The following is a 26178-nucleotide window of genomic DNA, read 5'->3' as shown; positions in this document are numbered from 1 at the left end:
TGCTAGCTCCTGTACCGCTGCAGCTGTCTGTGTCGCTGCCTGACTGGCTGCTCCCTTTATAGGACCCCTAGTCAGTGAAGCCCCGCCCCCTAAACAGGGCTCATCTTCTCTCCCAGCACAAAGCCTCTACACATACAGATACTACAATACAAAACCAAGCACACACAAATACCTTCTCCTCCAACAGAACTCCCACTCAAACTCCCCTGTTTACAGCTCTGTTTGCTAGCTCCTGTGCCGCTGCCTGACTGGCTGCTACCTTTATAGGACCCCTAGTCAGTGAAGCCCCGCCCCCTAATCAGGGCTCAGCTTCTCTCCCAGCACAAAGCCCCTCCAAGCCCCTACACATACAGATACTACCAATACAAAACCAAACAAACAGAAATACCTTCTCCTCCAAGAGAACTCCCACCTAAACTCCCCTGTTTACAGCTCAGTTTGCAAGCTCCTGTGCCGCTGCCTGACTGGCTGCTAGCTTTATAGGACCCCTAGTCAGTGAAGCCACGCCCCCTAATCAGGGCTCAGCTTCTCTCCCAGCACAAAGCCCCTGCACATACAGATACCACCAATACAAAACCAAACACACACAAATACCTTCTGCTCCAACAGAACTCCCACTCAAACTCCCCTGTTTACAGCTCTGTTTGCTAGCTCCTGTGCCGCTGCACCTGTCTGTGCCGCTGCCTGACTGGCTGCTACCTTCATAGGACCCCTAGTCAGCGAAGCCCCGCCCCCTAATCAGGGCTCATCTTCTCTCCCAGCAAAACGCCCCTAGAGATACAGATACTACCAATACAAAACCCAACACACACAAATACCTTCTCCTCCAACATAACTCCCACTCAAACTCCCCTGTTTACAGGTCTTTTTGATAGCTCCTCTACCGCTGCAGCTGTCTGTGTCCCTGCCTGACTAGCTGCTACCTTCATAGGAACCCTAATCAGCGAAGCCCCGCCCCCTAATCAGGGCTCAGCTTCTCTCCCAGCACAAAGCCCCTACACATACAGATACTACCAATACAGAACCAAGCACACACAAATACCTTCTCCTCCAACAGAACTCCCACTCAAACTCCCCTGTTTACAGCTCTGTTTTCTAGCTCCTGTGCCGCTGCCTGACTGGCCGCTACCTTCATAGGACCCCTAGTCAGTGAAGCCCCGCCCCCTAATCAGGGCTCAGCTTCGCTCCCAGCACAAAGCCCCTCCAAGCCCCTACACATACAGATACCACCAACACAAAACCAAACACACACAAATACCTTCTCCTCCAACAGAACTCCCACTCAAACTCCCCTGTTTACAGCTCTGTTTGCTAGCTCCTGTGCCGCTGCCTGACTGGCTGCTACCTTTATAGGACCCCTAGTCAGTGAAGCCCCGCCCCTAATCAGGGCTCAGCTTCTCTCCCAGCACAAAGCCCCTCCAAGCCCCTACACATACAGATACTACCAATACAAAACCAAACAAACAGAAATACCTTCTCCTCCAAGAGAACTCCCACTCAAACTCCCCTGTTTACAGCTCAGTTTGCAAGCTCCTGTGCCGCTGCCTGACTGGCTGCTAGCTTTATAGGACCCCTAGTCAGTGAAGCCACGCCCCCTAATCAGGGCTCACCTTCTCTCCCAGCACAAAGCCCCTCCAAGCCTCTACACATACAAATACTACCAATACAAAACCAAACAAACACAAATATCTTCTCCTCCAACAGAACTCCCACTCAAACTCCCCTGTTTCCAGCTCTGTTTGCTAGCTCCTGTGCCACTGCAGCTGTCTGTGCCGCTGCCTGACTGGCTGCTAACTTTTTAGGACCCCTAGTCAGTGAAGCCCCGCCCCCTAATCAGGGCTCAGCTTCGCTCCCAGCACAAAGCCCCTCCAAGCCTCTACACATACAGATACTAACAATACAAAACCAAACACACACACAAATACCTTCTCCTCCAAAAGAACTCCCACTCAAACTCCCCTGTTTACAGCTCTGTTTGCTAGCTCCTGTACCGCTGCAGCTGTCTGTGTCGCTGCCTGACTGGCTGCTACCTTTATAGGACCCCTAGTCAGTGAAGCCCCGCCCCCTAATCAGGGCTCAGCTTCTCTCCCAGCACAAAGCCCCTACACATACAGATACCACCAATACAAAACCAAACACACACAAATACCTTCTCCTCTAACAGAACTCCCACTCAAACTCCCCTGTTTACAGCTCTGTTTGCTAGCTCCTGTGCCGCTGCAGCTGTCCGTGCCGCCGCCTGACTGTCTGCTCCCTTTATAGAACCCCTAGTCAGTGAAGCCCCGCCCCCTAATCAGGGCTCAGCTTCTCTCCAAGCACGAAGCCCCTACACATACAGATGCTACCAATACAAAACCAAACACACACCAATACCTTGTCCTCCAACAGAACTCCCACTCAAACTCCCCTGTTTACAGCTCTGTTTGCTAGCTCCTGCGCCGCTGCCTGACTGGCTGCTACCTTTATAGGACCCCTAGTCAGTGAAGCCCAGCCCCCTAATCAGGGCTCAGCTTCTCTCCAAGCACAAAGCCCCTACACATACAGATGCTACCAATACAAAACCAAACACACACACAAATACCTTCTCCTCCAACAGAAGTCCCACTCAAACTCCCCTGTTTTCAGCTCTGTTTGCTAGCTCCTGTACCGCTGCAGCTGTCTGTGTTGCTGCCTGACTGACTGCTCCCTTTATAGGACCCCTCGTCAGTGAAGCCCCGCCCCCTAATCAGGGCTCAGCTTCTCTCCCAGCACAAAGCCCCTACACATACAGATACCACCAACACAAAACCAAACACACACAAATACCTTCTCCTCCAACAGAACTCCCACTCAAACTCCCCTGTTTACTGCTCTATTTGCTAGCTCCAGTGCCGCTGCAGATGTCTGTGCCGCTGCCTGACTGGCTGGTACCTTTATAGGACCCCTAGACAGGGAAGCCCCGCCCCCTAATCAGGGCTCAGCTTCTCTCCCAGCACAAATCCCCTCCAAGCCTCTACACATACAGATACTACCAATACAAAACCAAACACACACACAAATGCCTTCTCCTCCAACACAACTCCCACTCAAACTCCCCTGTTTACAGCTCTGTTTGCTAGCTCCAGTGCCGCTGCAGCTGTCTGTGCCGCTGCCTGACTGGCTGCTACCTTTATAGGAGCCCTAGTCAGTGAAGCCCCGCCCCCTAATCAGGGCTCAGCTTTTCTCCCAGCACAAAGCCCCTCCAAGCCTCTACACATACAGATACTACCAATACGAAACCAAACACACACATATACCTTCTCCTCCAACAGAACTCCCACTCAAACTCCCGTGTTTACAGCACTGTTTGCTAGCTGCTGTGCCGCTGCTTGACTGGCTGCTACCTTTATAGGACCCCTAGTCAGTGAAGCCCCGCCCCCTTATCAGGGCTCAGCTTCTCTCCCAGCACAAAGCCTCTACGCATACAGATACTACCAATACAAAACCAAACACACACAAATACCTTCTCCTCCAACAGAAGTCCCACTCAAACTCCCCTGTTTACAGCACTGTTTGCTAGCTGCTGTGCCGCTGCCTGACTGGCTGCTACCTTTATAGGACCCCTAGTCAGTGAAGCCCCGCCCCCTAATCAGGGCTCAGCTTCTCTTCCAGCACAAAGCCCCTCCAAGCCTCTACACATACAGATACTACCAATACAAAACCAAACACACACAAATACCTTCTCCTCCAACAGAACTCCCTCTCAAACTCCCCTGTTTACAGCTCAGTTTTGTAGCTCCTGTTCCGCTGCAGCTGTCTGTGCCCCTGCCTGACTGGCTGCTCCCTTTATAGGACCCCTCGTCAGTGAAGCCCCGCCCCCTAATCAGGGCTCAGCTTCGCTCCCAGCACAAAGCCCCTCCAAGCCTCTACACATACAGATACTACCAATACAATACCAAACACACACACAAATACCTTCTCCTCCAACAGAAGTCCCACTCAAACTCCCCTGTTTACAGCTCTGTTTGCTAGCTCCTGTGCCGCTGCCTGACTGGCTGCTACCTTTATAGGACCCCTAGTCAGAGAAGCCCCGCCCCCTAATCAGGGCTCAGCTTCGCTCCCAGCACAAAGCCCCTCCAAGCCTCTACTCATACAGATACTACCAATACAATACCAAACACACACACAAATACCTTCTCCTCCAACAGAAGTCCCACTCAAACTCCCCTGTTTACAGCTCGGTTTGCTAGCTCCTGTGCCGCTGCCTGACTGGCTGCTACCTTTATAGGACCCCTAGTCAGTGAAGCCCCGCCCCCTAATCAGGGCTCAGCTTTTCTCCCAGCACAAAGCCCCTCCAAGCCTCTACACATACAGATACTACCAATACGAAACCAAACAGAAACATATACCTTCTCCTCCAACAGAACTCCCACTCAAACTCCCGTGTTTACAGCACTGTTTGCTAGCTGCTGTGCCGCTGCCTGACTGGCTGCTACCTTTATAGGGCCCCTAGTCAGTGAAGCCCCGCCCCCTTATCAGGGCTCAGCTTCTCTCCCAGCACAAAGCCTCTACACATACAAATACAGATACCACCAATACAAAACCAAACACACACACAAATACCTTCTCCTCCAACAGAACTCCCACTCAAACTCCCCTGTTTACAGCTCTGTTTGCTAGCTCCTGTGCCGCTGCAGCTGTCTGTGCCGCTGCCTGACTAGCTGCTACCTTCATAGGACCCCTAGTCAGTGAAGCCCCGCCCCCTAATCAGGGCTCAGCTTCTCTCCCAGCACAAAGCCCCTACACATTCAGATACTACCAATACAAAACCGGACACACACAAGTATCTTCTCCTCCAACAGAACTCCCACTCAAACTCCCCTGTTTACAGCACTGTTTGCTAGCTCCTGTGCCGCTACCTGACTGGAGGCTTCCTTCATAGGACCCCTAGTCATTGAAGCCCCGCCCCCTAATCAGGGATCAGCTTCTCTCCCAGAACAAAGCACCTACACAAACAGATACCACCAATACAAAACCAAACACACACAAGTATCTTCTCCTCCAACAGAACTCCCACTCAAACTCCCCTGTTTACAGCACTGTTTGCTAGCTCCTGTGCCGCTGCAGCTGTCTGTTCCGCTGCCTGACTGGCTGCTCCCTTTATAGGACCCCTAGTCACTGAAGCCCCGCCCCCTAATCAGGGCTCAGCTTCTCTCCCAGCACAAAGCCCCTCCAAGCCTCTACACATACAGATACTACCAATACAAAACCAAACAAACACACAAATACCTTCTCCTCCAACAGAACTCCCACTCAAACTCCCCTGGTTACAGCTCTGTTTGTTAGCTCCTGTGCCGCTGCCTGACTGGCTGCTACCTTTATAGGACCCCTAGTCAGGCAAGTCCCGCCCCCTAATCAGGGCTCAGCTTCTCTCCCAGAACAAAGCCCCTACACATACAGGTACTACCAATACAAAACCAAACACACAAAAATACCTTCTCCTCCAACAGAACTCCCACTCAAACTCCCCTTTTTACAGCTCTGTTTGCTAGCTCCTGTGCCGTTGCAGCTGTCTGTTCCGCTTCCTGACTAGCTGCTACCTTTGTCGGACCCCTAGTCAGTGAAGTCCCGCCCCCTAATCAGGGCTCAGCTTCTCTCCCAGCACAAAGCCCCTACACATAAAGATACCACCAATACAAAACCAAACACACAAAAATACCTTCTCCTCCAACAGAACTCCCACTCAAACTCCCCTTTTTACAGCTCTGTTTGCTAGCTCCTGTGCCGCTGCAGCTGTCTGTTCCGCTGCCTGACTGGCTGCTCCCTTTATAGGACCCCTAGTCAGTGAAGCCCCGCCCCCTAATCGGGGCTCAGCTTCTCTCCCAGCTCAAAGCCCCTCCAAGCCTCTACACGTACAGATACTACCAATACAAAACCAGACACACACAAATACCTTCTCCTCCAACGGAACTCCCACTCAAACTCCCCTGTTTACAGCTCTGTTTGCTAGCTCCTGTGCCGCTGCAGCTGTGTGTGCCGCTACCTTTATACGACCCCTAGTCAGTGAAGCTCCGCCCCCTAATCAGGGCTCAGCTTCTCTCCCAGAACAAAGCACCTACACAAATAGATACCACCAATACAAAACCAAACACACACAAATATCTTCTCCTCCAACAGAACTCCCACTCAAACTCCCCTGTTTACAGCACTGTTTGCTAGCTCCTGTGCCGCTGCAGCTGTCTGTTCCGCTGCGTGACTGGCTGCTCCCTTTATAGGACCCCTAGTCAGTGAAGCCCCGCCCCCTAATCAGGGCTCAGCTTCTCTCCCAGCACAAAGCTCTTCCAAGCCTCTACACATACAGATACTACCAATACAAAACCAAACACAAGTAAACACCTTCTCCTCCAACAGAAGTCCCACTCAAACTCCCCTGTTTACAGCTCTGTTTGCTAGCTCCTGTGCCGCTGCCTGATGGCGGCTACCTTCATAGGACCCCTAGTCATTGAAGCCCCGCCCCCTAATCACGGCTCAGCTTCTGTCCCAGCACAAAGCCCCTCCAAGCCTCTACACATACACATACTACCAATACAAAACCAAACACACATAAATACCTTCTCCTCCAACAGAAGTCCCACTCAAACTCCCCTGTTTACAGCTCTGTTTGCTAGCTCCTGTGCCGCTGCCTGACTGGCTGCTACCTTTATGGGAACCCTAGTCAGGGAAGCCCTGCCCCCTAACCAGGGCTCAGCTTCTCTCCCAGCACAAAGCCTCTACACATACAGATACTACCAATAAAAAACCAAACACACACAAATACCTTCTTCTCCAACAGAACTCCCACTCAAACTCCCCTGTTTACAGCTCTGTTTGCTAGCTCCTGTGCCGCTGCAGCTGTCTGTGCCGCTGCCTGACTAGCTGCTACCTTCATAGGACCCCTAGTCTGTGAAGCCCCGCCCCCTAATCAGGGCTCAGCTTCTCTCCCAGCACAAAGCCCCTACAAGCCTCTACACATACAGATACCACCAATACAAAACCAAACACACACACAAATACCTTCTCCTCCAACAGAACTCCCACTCAAACTCCCCTGTTTACAGCTCTGTTTGCTAGCTCCTGTGCCGCTGCAGCTGTCTGTGCCGCTGCCTGACTAGCTGCTACCTTCATAGGACCCCTAGTCTGTGAAGCCCCGCCCCCTAATCAGGGCTCAGCTTCTCTCCCAGCACAAAGCCCCTCCAAGCCTCTACACATACAGATACCACCAATACAAAACCAAACACACACATATACCATCTCCTCCAACAGAACTCCCACTCAAACTCCCCTGTTCACAGCTTTGTTTGCTAGTTCCTGTGCCGCTGCAGCTGTCTGTGCCGCTGCCTGACTGGCTGCTCCCTTTATAGGACCCCTAGTCAGTGAATCCCCGCCCCCTAATCAGGGCTCAGCTTCTCTCCCAGCACAAAGCCCCTACACATACAGATTCTAAAAATCCAAAACCAAACACACACAAATACCTTCTCCTCCAACAGAACTCCACTCAAAATCCCCTGTTTACAGCTCTGTTTGCTATCTCCTGTGCCGCTGCAGCTGTGTGTGCCGCTACCTTTATACGACCCCTAGTCAGTGAAGCTCCGCCCCCTAATCAGGGCTCAGCTTCTCTCCCAGCGCAAGGCCCCTACACATACAGATACTACCAATACAAAACCAAACACACACAAATACCTTCTCCTCCAACAGAACTCCCACTCAAACTCCCCTGTTTACAGCTCTGTTTGCTAGCTCCTGTGCCGCTGCAGCTGTCTGTGCCGCTGCCTGACTGGCTGCTACCTTCATAGGACCCCTAGTCAGTGAAGCCCCGCCCCCTAATCAGGGCTCAGCTTCTCTCCCAGCACAAAGCCCCTACTCATACAGATACTACCAATACAAAACCAAACAAACACAAATACCTTCTCCTCCAACGGAACTCCCACTCAAACTCCCCTGTTTACAGCTCTGTTTGCTAGCTCCTGTGCCGCTGCAGCTGTCTGTGCCGCTGCCTGACTGGCTGCTCCCTTTATAGGACCCCTAGTCAGTGAATCCCCGCCCCCTAATCAGGACTCAGCTTCTCACCCAGCACAAAGCCCCTACACATACAGATACTACCAATACAAAACCAAACAAACACAAATACCTTCTCCTCCAACGGAACTCCCACTCAAACTCCCCTGTTTACAGCTCTGTTTGCTAGCTCCTGTGCCGCTGCAGCTGTGTGTGCCGCTACCTTTCTACGACCCCTAGTCAGTGAAGCTCCTCCCCCTAATCAGGGCTCAGCTTCTCTCCCAGCACAAGGCCCCTACACATACAGATACTACCAATACAAAACCAAACACACACAAATACCTTCTCCTCCAACGGAACTCCCACTCAAACTCCCCTGTTTACAGCTCTGTTTGCTAGCTCCTGTGCCGCTGCAGCTGTCTGTGCCGCTGCCTGACTAGCTGCTACCTTCATAGGACCCCTAGTCAGTGAAGCCCCGCCCCCTAATCAGGGCTCAGCTTCTCTCCCAGCACAAAGCCCCTACAAGCCTCTACACATACAGATACCACCAATACAAAACCAAACACACGCACAAATACCTTCTCCTCCAACAGAACTCCCACTCAAAATCCCCTGTTTACAGCTCTGTTTGCTAGCTCCTGTGCCGCTGCAGCTGTGTGTGCCGCTACCTTTATACGACCCCTAGTCAGTGAAGCTCCGCCCCCTAATCAGGGCTCAGCTTCTCTCCCAGCGCAAGGCCCCTACACATACAGATACTACCAATACAAAACCAAACACACACAAATACCTTCTTCTCCAACAGAACTCCCACTCAAACTCCCCTGTTTACAGCACTGTTTGCTAGCTCCTGTGCCGCTGCAGCTGTCTGTTCCGCTGCCTGACTGGCTGCTCCCTTTATAGGACCCCTAGTCACTGAAGCCCCGCCCCCTAATCAGGGCTCAGCTTCTCTCCCAGCACAAAGCCCCTCCAAGCCTCTACACATACAGATACTACCAATACAAAACCAAACAAACACACAAATACCTTCTCCTCCAACAGAACTCCCACTCAAACTCCCCTGTTTACAGCTCTGTTTGTTAGCTCCTGTGCCGCTGCCTGACTGGCTGCTACCTTTATAGGACCCCTAGTCAGGCAAGTCCCGCCCCTAATCAGGGCTCAGCTTCTCTCCCAGAACAAAGCCCCTACACATACAGGTACTACCAATACAAAACCAAACACACACAAATACCTTCTTCTCCAACAGAACTCCCACTCAAACTCCCCTGTTTACAGCACTGTTGCTAGCTCCTGTGCCACTGCAGCTGTCTGTTCCGCTGCCTGACTGGCTGCTCCCTTTATAGGACCCCTAGTCACTGAAGCCCCGCCCCCTAATCGAGGCTCAGCTTCTCTCCCAGCACAAAGCCCCTCCAAGCCTCTACACATACAGATACTACCAATACAAAACCAGACACACACAAAAACCTTCTCCTCCAACGGAACTCCCACTCCAACTCCCCTGTTTACAGCTCTGTTTTCTAGCTCCTGTGCCGTTGCAGCTGTCTGTGCCGCTTCCTGACTAGCTGCTACCTTTGTCGGACCCCTAGTCAGTGAAGTCCCGCCCCCTAATCAGGGCTCAGCTTCTCTCCCAGCACAAAGCCCCTACACATAAAGATACCACCAATACAAAACCAAACACACAAAAATACCTTCTCCTCCAACAGAACTCCCACTCAAACTCCCCTTTTTACAGCTCTGTTTGCTAGCTCCTGTGCCGCTGCAGCTGTCTGTTCCGCTGCCTGACTGGCTGCTCCCTTTATAGGACCCCTAGTCAGTGAAGCCCCGCCCCCTAATCGGGGCTCAGCTTCTCTCCCAGCACAAAGCCCCTCCAAGCCTCTACACGTACAGATACTACCAATACAAAACCAGACACACACAAATACCTTCTCCTCCAACGGAACTCCCACTCCAACTCCCCTGTTTACAGCTCTGTTTTCTAGCTCCTGTGCGGCTGCAGCTGTCTGTGCCGCTGCCTGACTAGCTGCTACCTTTGTAGGACCCCTAGTCAGTGAAGCCCCGCCCCCTAATCAGGGCTCAGCTTCTCTCCCAGCACAAAGCCCCTACACATACAGATACTACCAATACAAAACCAAACACACACAAATACCTTCTCCAACAGAAGTCCCACACAAACTCACCTGTTTACAGCTCTGTTTGCTGGCTCCTGTGCCACTGCAGCTGTCTGTGCCGCTGCCTGCCTGGCTGCTACCTTCATAGGTCCCCTAGTCAGTGAATCCCCGCCCCCTAATCAGGGCTCAGCTTCTCTCCCAGCACAAAGCCCCTACACATACAGATACTAAAAATACAAAACCAAACAGACACAAATACCTTCTCCTCCAACAGAACTCCACTCAAAATCCCCTGTTTACAGCTCTGTTTGCTAGCTCCTGTGCTGCTGCAGCTGTCTGTGCCGCTGCCTGACTGACTGCTCCCTTTATAGGACCCCTAGTCAGTGAAGCCCCGCCCCCTAATCAGGGCTCAGCTTCTCTCCCAGCACAAAGCCCCTACACATACAGATACTACCAATACAAAACCAAACAAACACAAATACCTTCTCCTCCAACGGAACTCCCACTCAAACTCCCCTGTTTACAGCTCTGTTTGCTAGCTCCTGTGCCGCTGCAGCTGTGTGTGCCGCTACCTTTATACGACCCCTAGTCAGTGAAGCTCCTCCCCCTAATCAGGGCTCAGCTTCTCTCCCAGCACAAGGCCCCTACACATACAGATACTACCAATACAAAACCAAACACACACAAACACCTTCTCCTCCAACGGAACTCCCACTCAAACTCCCCTGTTTACAGCTCTGTTTGCGAGCTCCTGTGCCGCTGCAGCTGTCTGTGCCGCTGCCTGACTAGCTGCTACCTTCATAGGACCCCTAGTCTGTGAAGCCCCGCCCCCTAATCAGGGCTCAGCTTCTCTCCCAGCACAAAGCCCCTACAAGCCTCTACACATACAGATACCACCAATACAAAACCAAACACACACACAAATACCTTCTCCTCCAACAGAACTCCCACTCAAACTCCCCTGTTTACAGCTCTGTTTGCTAGCTCCTGTGCCGCTGCAGCTGTCTGTGCCGCTGCCTGACTAGCTGCTACCTTCATAGGACCCCTAGTCTGTGAAGCCCCGCCCCCTAATCAGGGCTCAGCTTCTCTCCCAGCACAAAGCCCCTCCAAGCCTCTACACATACAGATACCACCAATACAAAACCAAACACACACATATACCATCTCCTCCAACAGAACTCCCACTCAAACTCCCCTGTTCACAGCTTTGTTTGCTAGTTCCTGTGCCGCTGCAGCTGTCTGTGCCGCTGCCTGACTGGCTGCTCCCTTTATAGGACCCCTAGTCAGTGAATCCCCGCCCCCTAATCAGGGCTCAGCTTCTCTCCCAGCACAAAGCCCCTACACATACAGATACTAAAAATCCAAAACCAAACACACACAAATACCTTCTCCTCCAACAGAACTCTACTCAAAATCCCCTGTTTACAGCTCTGTTTGCTATCTCCTGTGCCGCTGCGTGTGCCGCTACCTTTATACGACCCCTAGTCAGTGAAGCTCCGCCCCCTAATCAGGGCTCAGCTTCTCTCCCAGCACAAAGCCCCTACTCATACAGATACTACCAATACAAAACCAAACAAACACAAATACCTTCTCCTCCAACGGAACTCCCACTCAAACTCCCCTGTTTACAGCTCTGTTTGCTAGCTCCTGTGCCGCTGCAGCTGTCTGTGCCGCTGCCTGACTGGCTGCTCCCTTTATAGGACCCCTAGTCAGTGAATCCCCGCCCCCTAATCAGGGCTCAGCTTCTCTCCCAGCACAAAGCCCCTACACATACAGATACTAAAAATACAAAACCAAACACACACAAATACCTTCTCCTCCAACAGAACTCCACTCAAAATCCCCTGTTTACAGCTCTGTTTGCTAGCTCCTGTGCTGCTGCAGCTGTCTGTGCCGCTGCCTGACTGGCTGCTCCCTTTATAGGACCCCTAGTCAGTGAAGCCCCGCCCCCTAATCAGGGCTCAGCTTCTCACCCAGCACAAAGCCCCTACACATACAGATACTACCAATACAAAACCAAACAAACACAAATACCTTCTCCTCCAACGGAACTCCCACTCAAACTCCCCTGTTTACAGCTCTGTTTGCTAGCTCCTGTGCCGCTGCAGCTGTCTGTGCCGCTGCCTGACTAGCTGCTACCTTCATAGGACCCCTAGTCAGTGAAGCCCCGCCCCCTAATCAGGGCTCAGCTTCTCTCCCAGCACAAAGCCCCTACACATACAGATACTACCAATAAAAAACCAAACACACACAAATACCTTCTTCTCCAACAGAACTCCCACTCAAACTCCCCTGTTTACAGCTCTGTTTGCGAGCTCCTGTGCCGCTGCAGCTGTCTGTGCCGCTGCCTGACTAGCTGCTACCTTCATAGGACCCCTAGTCTGTGAAGCCCCGCCCCCTAATCAGGGCTCAGCTTCTCTCCCAGCACAAAGCCCCTACAAGCCTCTACACATACAGATACCACCAATACAAAACCAAACACACGCACAAATACCTTCTCCTCCAACAGAACTCCCACTCAAAATCCCCTGTTTACAGCTCTGTTTGCTAGCTCCTGTGCCGCTGCAGCTGTGTGTGCCGCTACCTTTATACGACCCCTAGTCAGAGAAGCTCCGCCCCCTAATCAGGGCTCAGCTTCTCTCCCAGCGCAAGGCCCCTACACATACAGATACTACCAATACAAAACCAAACACACACAAATACCTTCTTCTCCAACAGAACTCCCACTCAAACTCCCCTGTTTACAGCACTGTTTGCTAGCTCCTGTGCCGCTGCAGCTGTCTGTTCCGCTGCCTGACTGGCTGCTCCCTTTATAGGACCCCTAGTCACTGAAGCCCCGCCCCCTAATCAGGGCTCAGCTTCTCTCCCAGCACAAAGCCCCTCCAAGCCTCTACACATACAGATACTACCAATACAAAACCAAACAAACACACAAATACCTTCTCCTCCAACAGAACTCCCACTCAAACTCCCCTGTTTACAGCTCTGTTTGTTAGCTCCTGTGCCGCTGCCTGACTGGCTGCTACCTTTATAGGACCCCTAGTCAGGCAAGTCCCGCCCCCTAATCAGGGCTCAGCTTCTCTCCCAGAACAAAGCCCCTACACATACAGGTACTACCAATACAAAACCAAACACACACAAATATCTTCTCCTCCAACAGAACTCCCACTCAAATTCCCCTGTTTACAGCACTGTTGCTAGCTCCTGTGCCACTGCAGCTGTCTGTTCCGCTGCCTGACTGGCTGCTCCCTTTATAGGACCCCTAGTCACTGAAGCCCCGCCCCCTAATCGAGGCTCAGCTTCTCTCCCAGCACAAAGCCCCTCCAAGCCTCTACACATACAGATACTACCAATACAAAACCAGACACACACAAAAACCTTCTCCTCCAACGGAACTCCCACTCCAACTCCCCTGTTTACAGCTCTGTTTTCTAGCTCCTGTGCCGTTGCAGCTGTCTGTGCCGCTTCCTGACTAGCTGCTACCTTTGTCGGACCCCTAGTCAGTGAAGTCCCGCCCCCTAATCAGGGCTCAGCTTCTCTCCCAGCACAAAGCCCCTACACATAAAGATACCACCAATACAAAACCAAACACACAAAAATACCTTCTCCTCCAACAGAACTCCCACTCAAACTCCCCTTTTTACAGCTCTGTTTGCTAGCTCCTGTGCCGCTGCAGCTGTCTGTTCCGCTGCCTGACTGGCTGCTCCCTTTATAGGACCCCTAGTCAGTGAAGCCCCGCCCCCTAATCGGGGCTCAGCTTCTCGCCCAGCACAAAGCCCCTCCAAGCCTCTACACGTACAGATACTACCAATACAAAACCAGACACACACAAATACCTTCTCCTCCAACGGAACTCCCACTCCAACTCCCCTGTTTACAGCTCTGTTTTCTAGCTCCTGTGCGGCTGCAGCTGTCTGTGCCGCTGCCTGACTAGCTGCTACCTTTGTAGGACCCCTAGTCAGTGAAGCCCCGCCCCCTAATCAGGGCTCAGCTTCTCTCCCAGCACAAAGCCCCTACACATACAGATACTAAAAATACAAAACCAAACAGACACAAATACCTTCTCCTCCAACAGAACTCCACTCAAAATCCCCTGTTTACAGCTCTGTTTGCTAGCTCCTGTGCTGCTGCAGCTGTCTGTGCCGCTGCCTGACTGACTGCTCCCTTTATAGGACCCCTAGTCAGTGAAGCCCCGCCCCCTAATCAGGGCTCAGCTTCTCTCCCAGCACAAAGCCCCTACACATACAGATACTACCAATACAAAACCAAACAAACACAAATACCTTCTCCTCCAACGGAACTCCCACTCAAACTCCCCTGTTTACAGCTCTGTTTGCTAGCTCCTGTGCCGCTGCAGCTGTGTGTGCCGCTACCTTTATACGACCCCTAGTCAGTGAAGCTCCTCCCCCTAATCAGGGCTCAGCTTCTCTCCCAGCACAAGGCCCCTACACATACAGATACTACCAATACAAAACCAAACACACACAAATACCTTCTCCTCCAACGGAACTCCCACTCAAACTCCCCTGTTTACAGCTCTGTTTGCTAGCTCCTGTGCCGCTGCAGCTGTCTGTGCCGCTGCCTGACTAGCTGCTACCTTCATAGGACCCCTAGTCAGTGAAGCCCCGTCCCCGAATCAGGGCTCAGCTTCTCTCTCAGCACAAAGCCCCTACACATACAGATACTACCAATACAAAACCAGACACACACACAAACACCTTCTCCTCCAACAGAACTCCCACTACAACTCCCCTGTTTACAGCTCTGTTTGCTGGCTCCTGTGCCGCTGCCTGACTGTCTGCTACCTTTATAGGACCCCTAGTCAGTGAAGCCCCGCCCCCTAACCGGTGCTCAGCTTCTCTCCCAGCACAAAGCCCCGACACATTCAGATACTACCAATACAAAACCAAACACAGACAAATATCTTCTCCTCCAACGGAACTCCCACTCAAACTCCCCTGTTTACAGCTCTGTTTGCTAGCTCCTGTGCCGCTGCAGCTGTCTGTGCCGCTGCCTGACTAGCTGCTACCTTCATAGGACCCCTAGTCAGTGAAGCCCCGCCCCCTAATCAGGGCTCAGCTTCTCTCCCAGCACAAAGCCCCTACACATACAGATACCACCAATACAAAACCAAACACACGCACAAATACCTTCTCCTCCAACAGAACTCCCACTCAAAATCCCCTGTTTACAGCTCTGTTTGCTAGCTCCTGTGCCGCTGCAGCTGTGTGTGCCGCTACCTTTATACTACCCCTAGTCAGTGAAGCTCCGCCCCCTAATCAGGGCTCAGCTTCTCTCCCAGCGCAAGGCCCCTACACATACAGATACTACCAATACAAAACCAAACACACACAAATACCTTCTTCTCCAACAGAACTCCCACTCAAACTCCCCTGTTTACAGCACTGTTTGCTAGCTCCTGTGCCGCTGCAGCTGTCTGTTCCGCTGCCTGACTGGCTGCTCCCTTTATAGGACCCCTAGTCACTGAAGCCCCGCCCCCTAATCAGGGCTCAGCTTCTCTCCCAGCACAAAGCCCCTCCAAGCCTCTACACATACAGATACTACCAATACAAAACCAAACAAACACACAAATACCTTCTCCTCCAACAGAACTCCCACTCAAACTCCCCTGTTTACAGCTCTGTTTGTTAGCTCCTGTGCCGCTGCCTGACTGGCTGCTACCTTTATAGGACCCCTAGTCAGGCAAGTCCCGCCCCCTAATCAGGGCTCAGCTTCTCTCCCAGAACAAAGCCCCTACACATACAGGTACTACCAATACAAAACCAAACACACACAAATATCTTCTCCTCCAACAGAACTCCCACTCAAATTCCCCTGTTTACAGCACTGTTGCTAGCTCCTGTGCCACTGCAGCTGTCTGTTCCGCTGCCTGACTGGCTGCTCCCTTTATAGGACCCCTAGTCACTGAAGCCCCGCCCCCTAATCGAGGCTCAGCTTCTCTCCCAGCACAAAGCCCCTCCAAGCCTCTACACATACAGATACTACCAATACAAAACCAGACACACACAAAAACCTTCTCCTCCAACGGAACTCCCACTCCAACTCCCCTGTTTACAGCTCTGTTTTCTAGCTCCTGTGCCGTTGCAGCTGTCTGTGCCGCTTCCTGACTAGCTGCTACCTTTGTCGGACCCCTAGTCAGTGAAGTCCCGCCCCCTAATCAGGGCTCAGCTTCTCTCCCAGCACAAAGCCCCTACACATAAAGATACCACCAATACAAAACCAAACACACAAAAATACCTTCTCCTCCAACAGAACTCCCACTCAAATTCCCCTGTTTACAGCACTGTTGCTAGCTCCTGTGCCACTGCAGCTGTCTGTTCCGCTGCCTGACTGGCTGCTCCCTTTATAGGACCCCTAGTCAGTGAAGCCCCGCCCCCTAATCGGGGCTCAGCTTCTCTCCCAGCACAAAGCCCCTCCAAGCCTCTACACGTACAGATACTACCAATACAAAACCAGACACACACAAATACCTTCTCCTCCAACGGAACTCCCACTCCAACTCCCCTGTTTACACCTCTGTTTTCTAGCTCCTGTGCCGCTGCAGCTGTCTGTGCCGCTGCCTGACTAGCTGCTACCTTTGTAGGACCCCTAGTCAGTGAAGCCCCGCCCCCTAATCAGGGCTCAGCTTCTCTCGCAGCACAAAGCCCCTACAAGCCTCTACACATACAGATACCACCAATACAAAACCAAACACACACATATACCATCTCCCCCAACAGAAATCCCACTCAAACTCCCCTGTTTACAGCTCTGTTTGCTAGTTCCTGTGCCGCTGCAGCTGTCTGTGCCGCTGCCTGACTGGCTGCTCCCTTTATAGGACCCCTAGTCAGTGAATCCCCGCCCCCTAATCAGGGCTCAGCTTCTCTCCCAGCACAAAGCCCCTACACATACAGATACTAAAAATACAAAACCAAACAGACACAAATACCTTCTCCTCCAACAGAACTCCACTCAAAATCCCCTGTTTACAGCTCTGTTTGCTAGCTCCTGTGCTGCTGCAGCTGTCTGTGCCGCTGCCTGACTGGCTGCTCCCTTTATAGGACCCCTAGTCAGTGAAGCCCCGCCCCCTAATCAGGGCTCAGCTTCTCTCCCAGCACAAAGCCCCTACACATACAGATACTACCAATACAAAACCAAACAAACACAAATACCTTCTCCTCCAACGGAACTCCCACTCAAACTCCCCTGTTTACAGCTCTGTTTGCTAGCTCCTGTGCCGCTGCAGCTGTGTGTGCCGCTACCTTTATACGACCCCTAGTCAGTGAAGCTCCTCCCCCTAATCAGGGCTCAGCTTCTCTCCCAGCACAAGGCCCCTACACATACAGATACTACCAATACAAAACCAAACACACACAAATACCTTCTCCTCCAACGGAACTCCCACTCAAACTCCCCTGTTTACAGCTCTGTTTGCTAGCTCCTGTGCCGCTGCAGCTGTCTGTGCCGCTGCCTGACTAGCTGCTACCTTCATAGGACCCCTAGTCAGTGAAGCCCCGTCCCCGAATCAGGGCTCAGCTTCTCTCTCAGCACAAAGCCCCTACACATACAGATACTACCAATACAAAACCAGACACACACACAAACACCTTCTCCTCCAACAGAACTCCCACTACAACTCCCCTGTTTACAGCTCTGTTTGCTGGCTCCTGTGCCGCTGCCTGACTGTCTGCTACCTTTATAGGACCCCTAGTCAGTGAAGCCCCGCCCCCTAACCGGTGCTCAGCTTCTCTCCCAGCACAAAGCCCCGACACATTCAGATACTACCAATACAAAACCAAACACAGACAAATATCTTCTCCTCCAACAGAACTCCCACTCAAACTCCCCTGTTTACAGCACTGTTTGCTAGCTCCTGTGCCGCTGCAGCTGTCTGTTCCGCTGCCTGACTGGCTGCTCCCTTTATAGGACCCCTAGTCTGTGAAGCCCCGCCCCCTAATCAGGGCTCAGCTTCTCTCCCAGCACAAAGCCCCTACACATACAGATACTAAAAATACAAAACCAAACACACACAAATACCTTCTCCTCCAACAGAACTCCACTCAAAATCCCCTGTTTACAGCTCTGTTTGCTAGCTCCTGTGCTGCTGCAGCTGTCTGTGCCGCTGCCTGACTGGCTGCTCCCTTTATAGGACCCCTAGTCAGTGAAGCCCCGCCCCCTAATCAGGGCTCAGCTTCTCTCCCAGCACAAAGCCCCTACACATACAGATACTACCAATACAAAACCAAACAAACACAAATACCTTCTCCTCCAACGGAACTCCCACTCAAACTCCCCTGTTTACAGCTCTGTTTGCTAGCTCCTGTGCCGCTGCAGCTGTCTGTGCCGCTGCCTGACTAGCTGCTACCTTCATAGGACCCCTAGTCAGTGAAGCCCCGCCCCCTAATCAGGGCTCAGCTTCTCTCCCAGCACAAAGCCCCTACACATACAGATACTACCAATAAAAAACCAAACACACACAAATACCTTCTTCTCCAACAGAACTCCCACTCAAACTCCCCTGTTTACAGCTCTGTTTGCGAGCTCCTGTGCCGCTGCAGCTGTCTGTGCCGCTGCCTGACTAGCTGCTACCTTCATAGGACCCCTAGTCTGTGAAGCCCCGCCCCGTAATCAGGGCTCAGCTTCTCTCCCAGCACAAAGCCCCTACAAGCCTCTACACATACAGATACCACCAATACAAAACCAAACACACGCACAAATACCTTCTCCTCCAACAGAACTCCCACTCAAAATCCCCTGTTTACAGCTCTGTTTGCTAGCTCCTGTGCCGCTGCAGCTGTGTGTGCCGCTACCTTTATACGACCCCTAGTCAGTGAAGCTCCGCCCCCTAATCAGGGCTCAGCTTCTCTCCCAGCGCAAGGCCCCTACACATACAGATACTACCAATACAAAACCAAACACACACAAATACCTTCTTCTCCAACAGAACTCCCACTCAAACTCCCCTGTTTACAGCACTGTTTGCTAGCTCCTGTGCCGCTGCAGCTGTCTGTTCCGCTGCCTGACTGGCTGCTCCCTTTATAGGACCCCTAGTCACTGAAGCCCCGCCCCCTAATCAGGGCTCAGCTTCTCTCCCAGCACAAAGCCCCTCCAAGCCTCTACACATACAGATACTACCAATACAAAACCAAACAAACACACAAATACCTTCTCCTCCAACAGAACTCCCACTCAAACTCCCCTGTTTACAGCTCTGTTTGTTAGCTCCTGTGCCGCTGCCTGACTGGCTGCTACCTTTATAGGACCCCTAGTCAGGCAAGTCCCGCCCCCTAATCAGGGCTCAGCTTCTCTCCCAGAACAAAGCCCCTACACATACAGGTACTACCAATACAAAACCAAACACACACAAATATCTTCTCCTCCAACAGAACTCCCACTCAAATTCCCCTGTTTACAGCACTGTTGCTAGCTCCTGTGCCACTGCAGCTGTCTGTTCCGCTGCCTGACTGGCTGCTCCCTTTATAGGACCCCTAGTCACTGAAGCCCCGCCCCCTAATCGAGGCTCAGCTTCTCTCCCAGCACAAAGCCCCTCCAAGCCTCTACACATACAGATACTACCAATACAAAACCAGACACACACAAAAACCTTCTCCTCCAACGGAACTCCCACTCCAACTCCCCTGTTTACAGCTCTGTTTTCTAGCTCCTGTGCCGTTGCAGCTGTCTGTGCCGCTTCCTGACTAGCTGCTACCTTTGTCGGACCCCTAGTCAGTGAAGTCCCGCCCCCTAATCAGGGCTCAGCTTCTCTCCCAGCACAAAGCCCCTACACATACAGATACTACCAATACAAAACCAAACACACACAAATACCTTCTCCAACAGAAGTCCCACACAAACTCACCTGTTTACAGCTCTGTTTGCTGGCTCCTGTGCCACTGCAGCTGTCTGTGCCGCTGCCTGCCTGGCTGCTACCTTCATAGGTCCCCTAGTCAGTGAAGCACCGCCCCCTACTCAGGGCTCAGCTTCTCTCGCAGCACAAAGCCCCTACAAGCCTCTACACATACAGATACCACCAATACAAAACCAAACACACACATATACCATCTCCCCCAACAGAAATCCCACTCAAACTCCCCTGTTTACAGCTCTGTTTGCTAGTTCCTGTGCCGCTGCAGCTGTCTGTGCCGCTGCCTGACTGGCTGCTCCCTTTATAGGACCCCTAGTCAGTGAATCCCCGCCCCCTAATCAGGGCTCAGCTTCTCTCCCAGCACAAAGCCCCTACACATACAGATACTAAAAATACAAAACCAAACAGACACAAATACCTTCTCCTCCAACAGAACTCCACTCAAAATCCCCTGTTTACAGCTCTGTTTGCTAGCTCCTGTGCTGCTGCAGCTGTCTGTGCCGCTGCCTGACTGGCTGCTCCCTTTATAGGACCCCTAGTCAGTGAAGCCCCGCCCCCTAATCAGGGCTCAGCTTCTCTCCCAGCACAAAGCCCCTACACATACAGATACTACCAATACAAAACCAAACAAACACAAATACCTTCTCCTCCAACGGAACTCCCACTCAAACTCCCCTGTTTACAGCTCTGTTTGCTAGCTCCTGTGCCGCTGCAGCTGTGTGTGCCGCTACCTTTATACGACCCCTAGTCAGTGAAGCTCCTCCCCCTAATCAGGGCTCAGCTTCTCTCCCAGCACAAGGCCCCTACACATACAGATACTACCAATACAAAACCAAACACACACAAATACCTTCTCCTCCAACGGAACTCCCACTCAAACTCCCCTGTTTACAGCTCTGTTTGCTAGCTCCTGTGCCGCTGCAGCTGTCTGTGCCGCTGCCTGACTAGCTGCTACCTTCATAGGACCCCTAGTCAGTGAAGCCCCGTCCCCGAATCAGGGCTCAGCTTCTCTCTCAGCACAAAGCCCCTACACATACAGATACTACCAATACAAAACCAGACACACACACAAACACCTTCTCCTCCAACAGAACTCCCACTACAACTCCCCTGTTTACAGCTCTGTTTGCTGGCTCCTGTGCCGCTGCCTGACTGTCTGCTACCTTCATAGGACCCCTAGTCAGTGAAGCCCCGCCCCCTAATCAGGGCTCAGCTTCTCTCCCAGCACAAAGCCCCTACACATACAGATACCACCAATACAAAACCAAACACACGCACAAATACCTTCTCCTCCAACAGAACTCCCACTCAAAATCCCCTGTTTACAGCTCTGTTTGCTAGCTCCTGTGCCGCTGCAGCTGTGTGTGCCGCTACCTTTATACTACCCCTAGTCAGTGAAGCTCCGCCCCCTAATCAGGGCTCAGCTTCTCTCCCAGCGCAAGGCCCCTACACATACAGATACTACCAATACAAAACCAAACACACACAAATACCTTCTTCTCCAACAGAACTCCCACTCAAACTCCCCTGTTTACAGCACTGTTTGCTAGCTCCTGTGCCGCTGCAGCTGTCTGTTCCGCTGCCTGACTGGCTGCTCCCTTTATAGGACCCCTAGTCACTGAAGCCCCGCCCCCTAATCAGGGCTCAGCTTCTCTCCCAGCACAAAGCCCCTCCAAGCCTCTACACATACAGATACTACCAATACAAAACCAAACAAACACACAAATACCTTCTCCTCCAACAGAACTCCCACTCAAACTCCCCTGTTTACAGCTCTGTTTGTTAGCTCCTGTGCCGCTGCCTGACTGGCTGCTACCTTTATAGGACCCCTAGTCAGGCAAGTCCCGCCCCCTAATCAGGGCTCAGCTTCTCTCCCAGAACAAAGCCCCTACACATACAGGTACTACCAATACAAAACCAAACACACACAAATATCTTCTCCTCCAACAGAACTCCCACTCAAATTCCCCTGTTTACAGCACTGTTGCTAGCTCCTGTGCCACTGCAGCTGTCTGTTCCGCTGCCTGACTGGCTGCTCCCTTTATAGGACCCCTAGTCACTGAAGCCCCGCCCCCTAATCGAGGCTCAGCTTCTCTCCCAGCACAAAGCCCCTCCAAGCCTCTACACATACAGATACTACCAATACAAAACCAGACACACACAAAAACCTTCTCCTCCAACGGAACTCCCACTCCAACTCCCCTGTTTACAGCTCTGTTTTCTAGCTCCTGTGCCATTGCAGCTGTCTGTGCCGCTTCCTGACTAGCTGCTACCTTTGTCGGACCCCTAGTCAGTGAAGTCCCGCCCCCTAATCAGGGCTCAGCTTCTCTCCCAGCACAAAGCCCCTACACATAAAGATACCACCAATACAAAACCAAACACACAAAAATACCTTCTCCTCCAACAGAACTCCCACTCAAATTCCCCTGTTTACAGCACTGTTGCTAGCTCCTGTGCCACTGCAGCTGTCTGTTCCGCTGCCTGACTGGCTGCTCCCTTTATAGGACCCCTAGTCAGTGAAGCCCCGCCCCCTAATCGGGGCTCAGCTTCTCTCCCAGCACAAAGCCCCTCCAAGCCTCTACACGTACAGATACTACCAATACAAAACCAGACACACACAAATACCTTCTCCTCCAACGGAACTCCCACTCCAACTCCCCTGTTTACACCTCTGTTTTCTAGCTCCTGTGCCGCTGCAGCTGTCTGTGCCGCTGCCTGACTAGCTGCTACCTTTGTAGGACCCCTAGTCAGTGAAGCCCCGCCCCCTAATCAGGGCTCAGCTTCTCTCCCAGCACAAAGCCCCTACACATACAGATACTACCAATACAAAACCAAACACACACAAATACCTTCTCCAACAGAAGTCCCACACAAACTCACATGTTTACAGCTCTGTTTGCTGGCTCCTGTGCCACTGCAGCTGTCTGTGCCGCTGCCTGCCTGGCTGCTACCTTCATAGGTCCCCTAGTCAGTGAAGCACCGCCCCCTAATCAGGGCTCAGCTTCTCTCGCAGCACAAAGCCCCTACAAGCCTCTACACATACAGATACCACCAATACAAAACCAAACACACACATATACCATCTCCCCCAACAGAAATCCCACTCAAACTCCCCTGTTTACAGCTCTGTTTGCTAGTTCCTGTGCCGCTGCAGCTGTCTGTGCCGCTGCCTGACTGGCTGCTCCCTTTATAGGACCCCTAGTCAGTGAATCCCCGCCCCCTAATCAGGGCTCAGCTTCTCTCCCAGCACAAAGCCCCTACACATACAGATACTAAAAATACAAAACCAAACAGACACAAATACCTTCTCCTCCAACAGAACTCCACTCAAAATCCCCTGTTTACAGCTCTGTTTGCTAGCTCCTGTGCTGCTGCAGCTGTCTGTGCCGCTGCCTGACTGGCTGCTCCCTTTATAGGACCCCTAGTCAGTGAAGCCCCGCCCCCTAATCAGGGCTCAGCTTCTCTCCCAGCACAAAGCCCCTACACATACAGATACTACCAATACAAAACCAAACAAACACAAATACCTTCTCCTCCAACGGAACTCCCACTCAAACTCCCCTGTTTACAGCTCTGTTTGCTAGCTCCTGTGCCGCTGCAGCTGTGTGTGCCGCTACCTTTATACGACCCCTAGTCAGTGAAGCTCCTCCCCCTAATCAGGGCTCAGCTTCTCTCCCAGCACAAGGCCCCTACACATACAGATACTACCAATACAAAACCAAACACACACAAATACCTTCTCCTCCAACGGAACTCCCACTCAAACTCCCCTGTTTACAGCTCTGTTTGCTAGCTCCTGTGCCGCTGCAGCTGTCTGTGCCGCTGCCTGACTAGCTGCTACCTTCATAGGACCCCTAGTCAGTGAAGCCCCGTCCCCGAATCAGGGCTCAGCTTCTCTCTCAGCACAAAGCCCCTACACATACAGATACTACCAATACAAAACCAGACACACACACAAACACCTTCTCCTCCAACAGAACTCCCACTACAACTCCCCTGTTTACAGCTCTGTTTGCTGGCTCCTGTGCCGCTGCCTGACTGTCTGCTACCTTTATAGGACCCCTAGTCAGTGAAGCCCCGCCCCCTAACCGGTGCTCAGCTTCTCTCCCAGCACAAAGCCCCGACACATTCAGATACTACCAATACAAAACCAAACACAGACAAATATCTTCTCCTCCAACAGAACTCCCACTCAAACTCCCCTGTTTACAGCACTGTTTGCTAGCTCCTGTGCCGCTGCAGCTGTCTGTTCCGCTGCCTGACTGGCTGCTCCCTTTATAGGACCCCTAGTCTGTGAAGCCCCGCCCCCTAATCAGGGCTCAGCTTCTCTCCCAGCACAAAGCCCCTTCAAGCCTCTACACATACAGATACCACCAATACAAAACCAAACACACGCACAAATACCTTCTCCTCCAACAGAACTCCCACTCAAACTCCCCTGTTTACAGCTCTGTTTGCTAGCTCCTGTGCCGCTGCCTGACTGGCTGCTACCTTTATAGGACCCCTAGTCAGGCAAGTCCCGCCCCCTAATCAGGGCTCAGCTTCTCTCCCAGAACAAAGCCCCTACACATACAGGTACTACCAATACAAAACCAAACACACACAAATATCTTCTCCTCCAACAGAACTCCCACTCAAACTCCCCTGTTTACAGCACTGTTGCTAGCTCCTGTGCCACTGCAGCTGTCTGTTCCGCTGCCTGACTGGCTGCTCCCTTTATAGGACCCCTAGTCACTGAAGCCCCGCCCCCTAATCGAGGCTCAGCTTCTCTCCCAGCACAAAGCCCCTCCAAGCCTCTACACATACAGATACTACCAATACAAAACCAGACACACACAAAAACCTTCTCCTCCAACGGAACTCCCACTCCAACTCCCCTGTTTACAGCTCTGTTTTCTAGCTCCTGTGCCGTTGCAGCTGTCTGTGCCGCTTCCTGACTAGCTGCTACCTTTGTCGGACCCCTAGTCAGTGAAGTCCCGCCCCCTAATCAGGGCTCAGCTTCTCTCCCAGCACAAAGCCCCTACACATAAAGATACCACCAATACAAAACCAAACACACAAAAATACCTTCTCCTCCAACAGAACTCCCACTCAAACTCCCCTTTTTACAGCTCTGTTTGCTAGCTCCTGTGCCGCTGCAGCTGTCTGTTCCGCTGCCTGACTGGCTGCTCCCTTTATAGGACCCCTAGTCAGTGAAGCCCCGCCCCCTAATCGGGGCTCAGCTTCTCTCCCAGCACAAAGCCCCTCCAAGCCTCTACACGTACAGATACTACCAATACAAAACCAGACACACACAAATACCTTCTCCTCCAACGGAACTCCCACTCCAACTCCCCTGTTTACAGCTCTGTTTTCTAGCTCCTGTGCCGCTGCAGCTGTCTGTGCCGCTGCCTGACTAGCTGCTACCTTTGTAGGACCCCTAGTCAGTGAAGCCCCGCCCCCTAATCAGGGCTCAGCTTCTCTCCCAGCACAAAGCCCCTACACATACATATACTACCAATACAAAACCAAACACACACAAATACCTTCTCCAACAGAAGTCCCACACAAACTCACCTGTTTACAGCTCTGTTTGCTGGCTCCTGTGCCACTGCAGCTGTCTGTGCCGCTGCCTGCCTGGCTGCTACCTTCATAGGACCCCTAGTCAGTGAAGCCCCGCCCCCTAATCAGGGCTCAGCTTCTCTCGCAGCACAAAGCCCCTACAAGCCTCTACACATAGAGATACCACCAATACAAAACCAAACACACACATATACCATCTCCCCCAACAGAACTCCCACTCAAACTCCCCTGTTTACAGCTCTGTTTGCTAGCTCCTGTGCCGCTGCAGCTGTCTGTGCCGCTGCCTGACTGGCTGCTACCTTCATAGGACCCCTAGTCAGTGAAGCCCCGCCCCCTAATCAGGGCTCAGCTTCTCTCCCAGGACAAAGCCCCTACAAGCCTCTACACATACAGATAGCAGCAATACAAAACCAAACACACACAAATACCTTCTCCTCCAACAGAACTCCCACTCAAACTCCCCTGTTTACAGGTCTGTTTGCTAGCTCCTGTGGCGCTGCAGCTGTCTGTGCCGCTGCCTGACTGGCTGCTACCTTCATAGGACCCCTAGTCAGTGAAGCCCCGCCCCCTAATCATGGCTCAGCTTCTCTCCCAGCACAAAGCCCCTACACATACAGATACTACCAATACAAAACCAAACACACACAAATACCT

Source organism: Lepidochelys kempii, chromosome 16 (assembly GCF_965140265.1).
Source record: "Lepidochelys kempii isolate rLepKem1 chromosome 16, rLepKem1.hap2, whole genome shotgun sequence".
In the NCBI taxonomy this organism is placed as follows: Eukaryota; Metazoa; Chordata; order Testudines; family Cheloniidae; genus Lepidochelys; species Lepidochelys kempii.
This window is presented reverse-complemented; position numbering follows the sequence as displayed.